This window comes from Gorilla gorilla, chromosome 2 (genome assembly GCF_029281585.2).
Source record: "Gorilla gorilla gorilla isolate KB3781 chromosome 2, NHGRI_mGorGor1-v2.1_pri, whole genome shotgun sequence".
Classification (NCBI taxonomy): domain Eukaryota; kingdom Metazoa; phylum Chordata; class Mammalia; order Primates; family Hominidae; genus Gorilla; species Gorilla gorilla.
In genome coordinates this window covers 40,175,271-40,185,754 of record NC_086017.1, presented here as the reverse complement: position 1 = coordinate 40,185,754, position 10,484 = coordinate 40,175,271, and the positions used below count along the sequence as shown (strand labels likewise).

At 39.4% G+C, this 10,484-nt stretch overlaps 1 non-coding gene across 1 annotated transcript; it reads left to right on the top strand.

Moving 5' to 3' along the window:
- Positions 1–10,006: 10,006 nt before the first annotated feature.
- LOC115934266 (small nucleolar RNA U3) lies at positions 10,007–10,222 on the top strand. The gene has a single exon (XR_004070076.3). It is a non-coding gene; the product is annotated as a small nucleolar RNA U3 (small nucleolar RNA).
- Positions 10,223–10,484: the final 262 nt, after the last annotated feature.

Below are 10,484 nucleotides of genomic sequence, written 5' to 3'. Positions count from 1 at the left end.
TATACTCCTAGTGTCTAAGACAGTGTATGGTTCATAGAGGTACTTGGTAAATATTTCTTGAACTAGTAAATGTCAGCTTACTCCTGTGTATATTTAGAATTTGGGTGAAAACATGCCTATGAAGTACACTATTGTATTAATGTGAATGAATTATATAACTATGAAAACTGGTAAAAAGAATCAGACAAATTGGGCTCCAATCTCAGTAATAAAATGTGAGTGAAAATGATATGTGTCCCTTCTGGATGGAACATGCTATAGGCAGCAGGAGATGCTACAATACTCCTTTCTCAATGCCTGCTGGGTAAAAGCATGAGTCAAGATGTATCCTTTGTCAACTTGGTTCTGAGAGTGACTACAGTAAGCAGAGACACCCGCTGACCCACAGCAAACATGTAACATGAACAAGAAATAAACTTTTGTTGTATTAGCCACTGAGATGTGAGACTTGTTTGTTACTGAAGTATTACCTAGCCTATCCTGACTGACTCATACACTGTGTGGATTAGGAAGTTGCTATGATGATAATGTAACTATAGTGTAGAAATAATGAGGCTTAGCACACAAAACTGTAATCAAATTAAATAATGTCTATAATAAGGCACTTAGCATGACCCTTTGATTCAAAGTATGTCTTCAATAAAATATAAAAAGATAGGCCAGGCACAGTGGCTCACACTTGTAATCCCAATACTTCTGGATGCCAAGGTTGGTGGAGCACCCGAGGTCAGGAGTTCGAGACCAGCCTGGCCAACATGGTGAAACCGAATCTCTACAAAAAATACAAAAAGATTAGCTGGGTGTAGTGGCACTTGCCTGTAATCCCAGCTACTCCGGAGGCTGAGACAGAAAAATTGCTTGAACCTGGAAGGTGGAGGTTGCAGTGGGCCAAGATCACATCACTGCACTCCAGCCTGGGCGAGAGAGCAAGACTCTGCCTAGGGAAAAAAAAAAAAAACTATATGTAAGAGAGATCAAATATCTGTAATGTAACTGTCGCCAAGCTTTTCAGCCCTCTGAGATCACCCCTTCATTCAATATCCAAGTAAAAGGGTTCCAGTCTTTTTTATACTACAGCGAATGCAGAACGCAATGTCTTCCCTAATAATCCTTCAGGAAAATAGGAATGGGAGAGATTGGAGGATATTTGTCATTGTTTTAGCCAAAATGTTACTTTTGCGCTTGCCTTGGTTCTCTCTGCTCACCTTCTCTTTGATTCTACTAGCCGTTCCATCTCAATGGGATCCATTTTAGTCCAACACATGGATAATGCCTACCCCCTTCATTGGCACAACAATTCAAATCAGCGCCCTCAAGTGGCTAAAGGACCTACTACTCAGAGGGATAAGATGCGTCTTGTTGCGTCTACTGCAAATCCTGCAATAGTATTAAGCATCTGTCAAGCATTGAATAACTACTTGTTGTTTACTCACTTGTGTGATTTATTTCTTTTTCATTTAAGTCAGGTCTCAGAATTTTTTTTTCAAAACATTAGGTAGTAGATATATTCAGTTTTTGGTGCATACAGTCTCTGTCGCAACCACTCAGTTGCTATTGTAGTGTGACAACAGTCATAAACATTATGAAAACAAATGACCGTGGCTATTCTGTTCTATTCATGACCAAGTTCTAATAAAATTTTATTTGAAATGTAGGTAACCAATGAATTTGACCCTCAAACTATAGGACCCCTAACTTATTTCAATTACCTTCATCTCAGCAGAAAATATATATATTTAAGACATTTCCAGACATATTTTCTTCAACTTTCCTTCATTTTTGTTTATTCAACAACCTTATTGACTATCTACTCTGTCTTAGGCTCTGTGTAACATTGTCCCTCACTAAGACACGTATAACCCTGCTGGGATCTCTTTGTCCAGAGGTAAAATAGAGATGGAAGCACAGATAAAAATACAATTTGATGTGAGAAGCTCTATAATAAAATCTTTTTTCAAACTGTGAACAAATGAGTACTATCCAAGAGAGTTTATTTTACCCTTCAAACCTCCTAGAAAAAACCACCACACACTAGACTGCTAATCTCAAAAGTATATTCTGCCTGGTGGGGATTAGAGGAAGTCATCATTTCCATCTTAAGTTAAAAGTGAGGTGTTAATTTTTTTTTCTTAGCATCTGGTTGTTTCTTGCCTTAGAAAAATAGGAAGTAAAAATAATCAATAAGTATTTTCAAATAGAATTTCTTCCAATGCTTAAATGCTATGTTAAATGACAAAACCTAGGGAATGGAAGTATCGATCAAAAATTATAATTCTGCCTCATGAGATTTAAGCAGGCCAATGTCAATCCCCAAGCAATCTGTGAAGCTCTCATAGTATTACCTTATTTGAGATTGTAACCTGAACAATTTATAAACACAAAATAATTTTTGCGGTGGTACCTTCTTTTCTTCACATTTATGAAGTCATTAGCAAGCACTTTGCAAGGGCAAAGACTCGCATACCATTCTTCATTCACAGGACGCTCTGATAAACCCTTGGAGTAGGCTGAGAAAGGAGCAAGAGCTGGACTCCCACCAGCCCCTGGCGCCACTTCTTGATGGCTGTACCAGATGCCTGAATCAACCTCAGCAGATGGGCAAGGCACTCTTCTTTTAAATTTAAAATTACAAGCAGAAGCATAAGACAGTTCTTTGTCTTCTTTAAAGGAAAGGGAATTAAGAGGAAAGGCATTTAGAGAGTAAAGAAGTAGAGGCCATTGACCTGACTTGTATTGAAACATCTCTGGCAAATCCCCATTAAGAAGTTGTTTTCTACTCAGAAATAGTGATGGCCCCACAGTCTCAGACCTATGCCCTCTTTTCCTGACTTCAGCTGATCAAAATAGAGAAGCACTCCAAAGAGACAGCTTCACCTGACTGAGCGGAGGACATCCAAACTTCCTTGGGGGACTATTTCCTCTAGACAACCTGTAGTGACCATGACAGCACCTTAAAAAATGCCAGGGCTTAAAAAGGCAGAAAGTTAGCTTTCAGGTTTGTGTTACGAAAGGAAGAAGATAGGTTAGTAAAAATTATTCCTGGTAGACATGTATTCAGTAAGCTCACATGCTTTTCATAAGCCAATAAGCATAAAAAGTGAGACGTAATGGCATCCATTGTCTGAATTAGAAACAAGGGCATGGCAAAAGAATTTTCCAAATATGTCATGTTTTTAGATTTACCTTTTATTTTTTATTAATACATAATAGATATACATATTTGCGGGTCACAGGTGATATTTTGATACATTCATATAGTGTGTAATAAAGCAAATCAGGGTAATTAGGATACCCACCATTTTAAACACTTGTCTGTTTTTTCTTTTGGGAACATCTGAATTATTCTCTACTAGCTATTGTGAAATAAGCAATAGACTATTATTTACTATAGTCACTATACGATTTATGGAGCACTAGGTCATATTTCTTCTATTTACCTATATTTTTGTACTCATCAATCAACACCTTGAATGGGTCTAGTCTCCTTCCAATAAGGTTACTCTGTCTACAAAATAGATTCTTCAGAGAATCAGGTGTTCTAAGTCCTGTATTACTTTAACTGGCCTTAGGAAGATAAAATCTTTTGGCCCCGATGAAGGTTCTGTAGCTGAAATACTGCATGGATTGGCAAAAAGCTCACAGTGTACACCTCCTGGAAGTGATATTTCATCATACACTTGGCTGTAGCAGTAATTGTGCTTGTAAGTAAAGAATTTCTGTAAACTTACTCTAGCAGATGAACAGCAAGGAAGTATATAAGGATATTTGATGACACAGACCATAGACTTCAGGATGAAGTCACAGAATATTGGCTTACTCTTGGCCTTGGATTTCTTTGTCCAATCAGCACTACTCTCATCTTGTCTACAGGCTTGCACTCAAACACCATACAGAAGGCCTTTTCACTGAGTGTCCCCATGTGTTGCCTCCAGACCCCATTTCCAGTTCTTGCTTGTCCTGTGCTGTTAAGCCTGATTTTTGGAAAATTATTGCTCTTTGTCTGTGTGTTTAGGTACGACTTTTTGGTATCTCTCATGCTTTTTCTATCAGCAAGATTGTGAAATTTAGTTTTCCCTTTTCACTTGCTTAGCCAGACTATGATCCTGGAGGGAAAAAGAACCCAACTAAACACAGAGATTCCCGCTGGCTTCAGAAAAGAGGTGGGGGTCTATTTTTTACTCTCACAATTATAGATAATCTTTCCTCCCTGAGAGAGGACTGGGTATGCGGCTTGAGGTTATTAAATTAGGATCAAGTTGAAGGTGGAGTCTTGAGGCCCAGGAGGAGAGGGTACACTCTTACTTGGGAGTTCAATGCTGGCATGGCTGAGAGTGCATTTCAAGTCAGAGACTTGAGAAAGATGAAAGAGAGCAAAGCCACTGAGAGATCAGACAGTAATATCCACAGCAGGGAATACACCAGAGGAGTCTTCACACCTTTACTGGCAGGGAAGACACAGGGCTTTGGTGCACAGGATTACTTTGGGTTAAGAGTTCAAAAGCACAAGTCTGTATTCACAGAGACACAGAGTGAGACTAAACCCAGACTGCTAAGAATTGGAGCGCTTTTCCATTCACAGACACAAGACTAATTTGTCATTTATTTGCTTTTCTCCCAGCCATGTGATAACCAATTATTACCCATTTCACAAGACTGGATAGTAACTGTAACATAAAGTTAGGGAGAAACAAAAAAGGAACTAATAGTATTCACATGGCCTGAGCCAACTTCACAACCCTTAATATCTTTCTCTCCGCTCTGTTCCAAAATAATTTTGAAAAGTTTTTCACTATACTTCTCTAAGTCTCAGCTTTATAATCAGTAACATTGAGATCACAACGCCTATCTCACAGTCGTTTAAGGTTGAAAGATAATGAACATAAAGCACCCAGCCCTAGTGATGGATGGCAAGGTACATTGTGCTCAATAATGCCGGCTTTGGGAAATATCTCTAGACTCTGTTTCTTGCCCTTATGGCTTGATCTGACAGATCCATCCTAGTGTCTCAATCTAGTGAATGGCAAACTCTGAAATTACAAGGCTGCTAGCAGAATCTTCTGTAGGTACAATAGTGTGTGTGTCCTACTAAATTTTTTAAACCTAATTGGGATTTCTTCATTTTTAATATGCTTAAAAAACTCATAAAAGGAAAGAGGCTTGGCTTCTCTTGATCTTTGGCCTTAGGACAGGTTTGCAAGTTTCATAACAGATCCATTCTCCCGCATCGAACATTTAGGATCTCACAGGCCACATGACATATCAGCATGGTGGTGTCAACAGCATCTCATTTTAGTTCACAGTAGGAAGAAAAGAGGTTAGATCTGAGCAAGTTCCCAGAGAGTTAGGCTTTTGGTTTCCTCTGATTGCTAAAGTTGGGAAAATCAAAGTTCAGCCAAAGCAAAGCCAATGGAAATTATGGTATCTATATCTGGTTGGGTAGTGTCACCCTAAATTTAATGTCCACCTTGTACCTTAGAACATGACTCTTAATTGGAAATGGGGTCTTTGCACAAGTAATTAAGTTAAGATGGGGTCATTTTGGTTTAGGGTAGGCCCTAATTTAGTGATGAGGAAACAGACAAGGAGAAGGAATGTCATGTGACAACAGAAGCAGAGATTTGAGTGATGCGTCTACAAGCCAAGGAACACCAAGGGTTGCTGGCAACCATCAGAAGCTAGGAAGAGGGAGGGAAATTTTCTCCCCTAGAACCTTCAGGGGGAACATGTCTTTGTCAACACAGAAAATCTTGACTCCAGAACTGTGAGAGAATAAATATCTGCTAAGTCATCCACTTTTGGTAATTTCTCATACAGAAAAGTAATAGCAAGGAAACTAATACACTATTTTTAGGGGCAAACAGTTGGGAACTAGAAACCCAAAGCAGAGTTAATGAAAATATCAAGCAAATTTCAGTGGCCACTTATGATTCAAGAGGTTAGGTTAGATTTCTAGCAACATCTAGAAATAGAATGCTGAGTTGAGCCTGATTCTGAGTGAAAAGTACAGGACATCTCTGCAGAAATAGGTGAATCTGAACATTTCAGTATGAAAAAGAGAATGGGCTGTAGGAAGGGTCAAGTCCTCAGTGACTTAGAGGTGGGTCCTGATACTTTGAGACCCTTAGAAGAAGGCCTCTTAGAATCAGGAGTTTATTACCCTAAAGATGACTAAAACATTCCATCTGCAATGTGAAGCTGACTGATTACAAAGAAATAGTAATGATGATTGTGTAACTCTGATTATTATGAAACAAATTGATTTACTGTTCTCATAAACGTTTTGCCTTGTTATTACTTTTCTGGATGAGAAACAGCCCTTTAAAATAAAAATAGAGCTTCCCTCAGCTGGTGAAGGATATAATGTGACTGAATTATTAAAAGGCAAGTGTCACCAGAGTGAGCATAGGACCAAGGGCAGTCATGTTGCACTAACACAGCTGGTGCACTAGCTCTGATTCTAATGATATATTCAGCATTCAAAACATCCAACTCCCTGTTCAGATATTTATAACACTTCCTGGTTGCTTTGAGGCTTTTAATAGGCCTGAATAAATCTGTAAGTATTGAAAATTTGTCATCAAATGGACTACACTGTAGATAACAAAAACTCAAGTTGTATAGAGCTATATCTATTCACTTTATTTTGGCTGAAGAAAAATATTGCAGTAATTTCTTCTTAGCATCACCAGTTTAAATGAGTTTGCCTCTTCATTTAATTAATCAGGGAATCCCTCTTTAATTATGTGATAAAATCCATTGCTAAGATGATCCTTCTGTCCGCTCAGCAAAATGCTGGGAGAGTTGTTTCATCCTTTCTTCTTAATTCTTCAGGCGCAGTTTGCATTTTTAATTGCTTAAGACAGTAATTCAAGGTTGAGATTACAGACAGAAGACTTAGACCCTTCAACTTTGTTCTTACACCAATAAACACCAAATTAATTCTGCAGATAAGCAACATGTATAATGCAGTATGTCTCAAATGTCATTCACTCATGTGCCACCTTCACAATTTCACAATTGCTGTCATAGTTGAGTAATATCTGTACAACTTTTTCTTATTTGTAAGTTCTTTAAATCAACTTTTGTTGCCTAAAAGCATTTAACTAAGAGAAAAACTATATATTACCACCATAAAAGGAAACCCAGTATCCCGGGCCAATAGTATATTACAACTATAAAAATTAGTGCATAATTATTAAATAAAAGTAGTAATCAGTGAAAAATATAAAATCACTTCACCTTTCTCCAATATAGGAGTGGCGTCATTTTGGAAATAATGCCTGCTATGGTTTGGATATAGTTCCTTTGGTCCTGTCAAGTCTTGTGTTGAAATGTGACCCTTATGTTGGAGGCAGGGCCTATTGGAAGGTGTTTGAATTGTGAGGTTGGATCCCCCATGAATAGCTCGGTGCCATTTTTGTGGGAGTGAGTGAATTCCTATTCTTAGCTCCCAAGAGAACTGGTTGTTGAAAATAGCCTGGAACTCTCTGGCTCTCTCTGCCTTCCTCCCTCTCTTGCCACGTGACACACCAGCTCCCTTTCACTTTCTGCCATGAGTGGAAGCAACTTGAGGCCATCAGAAGCAGATGCTGGCGTCATGCTTCTTGTACAGCCTGCAGAACTGTGAGCCAAATAAACCTCTTTTCTTTATAAATTTCTAAGCCTCAGGTGTTACTTTACAGCCATACAAACAAACACAGTGCCCAATTTTAAGACTTCCTGGACTGAAAGTAACAAGACATCTTACTAGTTACCTGAACAATGAACAAATGACTCCCCAGTTTCGCCATCTGTAGGACACAATTTTATCTATAAAATAGAGATTGAATTAGAATCAGTAACACACATTCATCCCTCCGCTCTCACCTCATGTCCATAACAGACATGGCTAATTCATCAGAGCAATCTTTCCTGGGTGAGAATGACGGACACTTCTCCCCGGTTCTCTCCCTACTCCCTCTCACCTTTGTCTTTTCATTAACATTCTTACCTGGTTAAGATTTTTCCAAACTTGGGAGAGAAAAATATTTTTATTCAATCCCCTCTTGTCTTTCAGCTATTGCCCTATTTCTCTTTTCCCATCCAAAACAAACTTGAATGAGTTTTCTTGTTTGCCTTTGCTGTCTCCACTTGCTTACCTCACTCTTCACACTAATCCAATCCAGTGTCATCACTCACCACTGCATCTAAGCAGAACTGACTTAGGTCACCAAAGATCTCCTTGTCTTAAAAGTCAATGAATATCTCTTAGTCCTATCTTACTTGACCTCTCAGCTGCATTTGAAATATTAACCTACCTGCCTTCTTGGAATACTCTTTTCCCTCTGATTCCAAGATACTATGCTTTTCCTCATAGTTCTCTGGCAGCATGTACTGAATATTTTTTTCTTGACCTCAGAGCTAGATTCATTTTCTACATTTCTCCAAGTTGATCATCTTCTAGGAGGCTAATCTATCTGTATGGACAGCATCAATGGGCTTCCTTGTCACCTGACTTCCCATTGATTTGGCCACTGTAAGGCAATTGCTCCCCCTTCCAGAGGGAAGCCTGGGAGGGGTTGAGCTCCTTTACCAAGGCCACAGCTCCTGTCCAGCAGTCCTCTCCTGAAGCTACAGTCACAGCCTCAGCTCTATCTACATTTTGGTATTCTCAATTTTGGTATTCTCTCCCTTCCCTTGCCCCTTTCAAAGCTAGGGGGCATATTTCCACCCCCTTGCTATCACACTTATCCATTTTTGGTTTCCCTAAACTCTCTTTCATTAATCTCCCTAATTAGCCCATTTGCCTGTGCCATTTTTTTTTCTCCTAGAACTGGGATTATCTATTCTCTCTCGATTCCTGAACACTTTTTTATGAAGTGTCACATAAATGTGACACAGATGCATACTTTTATCTTCTTAGAACTGTAAAATGATGAATGCTTCATTTCAAAACTTGAAATGTATTATTAAATTTACTTTGTGGTGCTGTTTTAATCAATGGATTCAAGTGTGTGTTTCCAATAGATACAAAGGCAAATCAATAGTCTTGGCAAATTTAGTGTGGATTTCTTATTTTTAGGATGGTATACAGGAGTAGGCTAAAAATAATCTCCCTAAAATATTGGTTTCTAATTTCTGAAACCTGTAAATATTACGTTATATGGAAAATGGGCATATGACAGATGTACCTTTCAGCAATAACTTAAGCGTATATTCTGAGAATGACTCTGTATGGCAAACACACCTGACAGCAATAACTTAACTTGATACCCTTAGATTGACCCTGTGGTCTAAAAAGAATGTGTGTGTGGAGTCCAAAGCTAAGGAATCCGGAAGTGGCCAACCCGGAGACTCATTCCTTATCTACGAGGAATATCTCAATCCCCAGCCCATCCCATGGAACATGGGCCATACAGGGGATCAAAACCCTTTGTTTTGGGTTAAATGAAGGTTGTGAGGTGTAGGCTGATATGAGAAAGGTGCTAAGTGAAAATGCCACATAAACTACATTTTCTTTTTTTTTTCTTTTTTTGGGGATGAAGTCTCACTCTGTCACCAGGCTGGAGTGCAGTGGCACGATCTTGGCTCACTGCAACCTCTGCCTCCCAGGTTCAAGTGATTCTCCTGCCTCAGCCTCCCAAGTAGCTGGGACTACAGGCATGTGCCACCATGCTCAGCTAATTTTTTGTATTTGTAGTAGAGACGGGGTTTCACAGTATTAGCCAGGATGGTCTCAATCTCCTGACCTCGGGATCTGCCCACCTCAGCCTCCCAAGTGCTGGGATTACAGGTGTGAACCACCACACCTGGCCTAAACTGCATGTTTTTTACAAGTGGTAGCTGTTCTTTTATCCAGCCTATTGACACTGGGTCACCCTGTACATAAGTTTCTTCAATAAACCCTGTATCTCATTCACTGGCTCTAGGTCTCTTCTTCAGCCTGTCAAACAGGGTGTCACTCCTATTGATGTCAGCAAGGGTCTGGCATGACAAAGGCTCTTTTCAGATGTGATTAAGAATCTTGAAGACTATACTTTGAGGGATAATTTCTATAGTTTGTTACTAGAGAAGTTTCTCTGAATATGTAGAGCACCACAAATCACGAGGAAAAAGCGCAGCATTCTCTCCTGAGCATGAAGCCAGTTTTCAGTGTTGCTTCGATGTAACTGCCTTCTGCCCTTGATGATCATTCTTCTCTCCTCCCTGGAGAGTAAGAGGGAGAGGAGGCAGTCTGAGTGGTTTTCTGAAAAACAAAAAAACAAACGAAAAGGAATCTTGAGATGAGGAGATTATCCTGATGGGTCCTTAATACAATCAACAGTGTCCTTGTAAGATGGCGGAAGAGGGAGGTTTTGACTACAGACAGAAAAGGAGTTGGTGATGTAAACTCAGAGGCAGAAGTTAGAGTGATGTGGCCACAATCCAAGGAATACTGGCAGCCATCAGAAGCTGGGAGACGTGAGAAATGAATTCTCCTCTAGAACCTCAGGGAGAATGTGGCC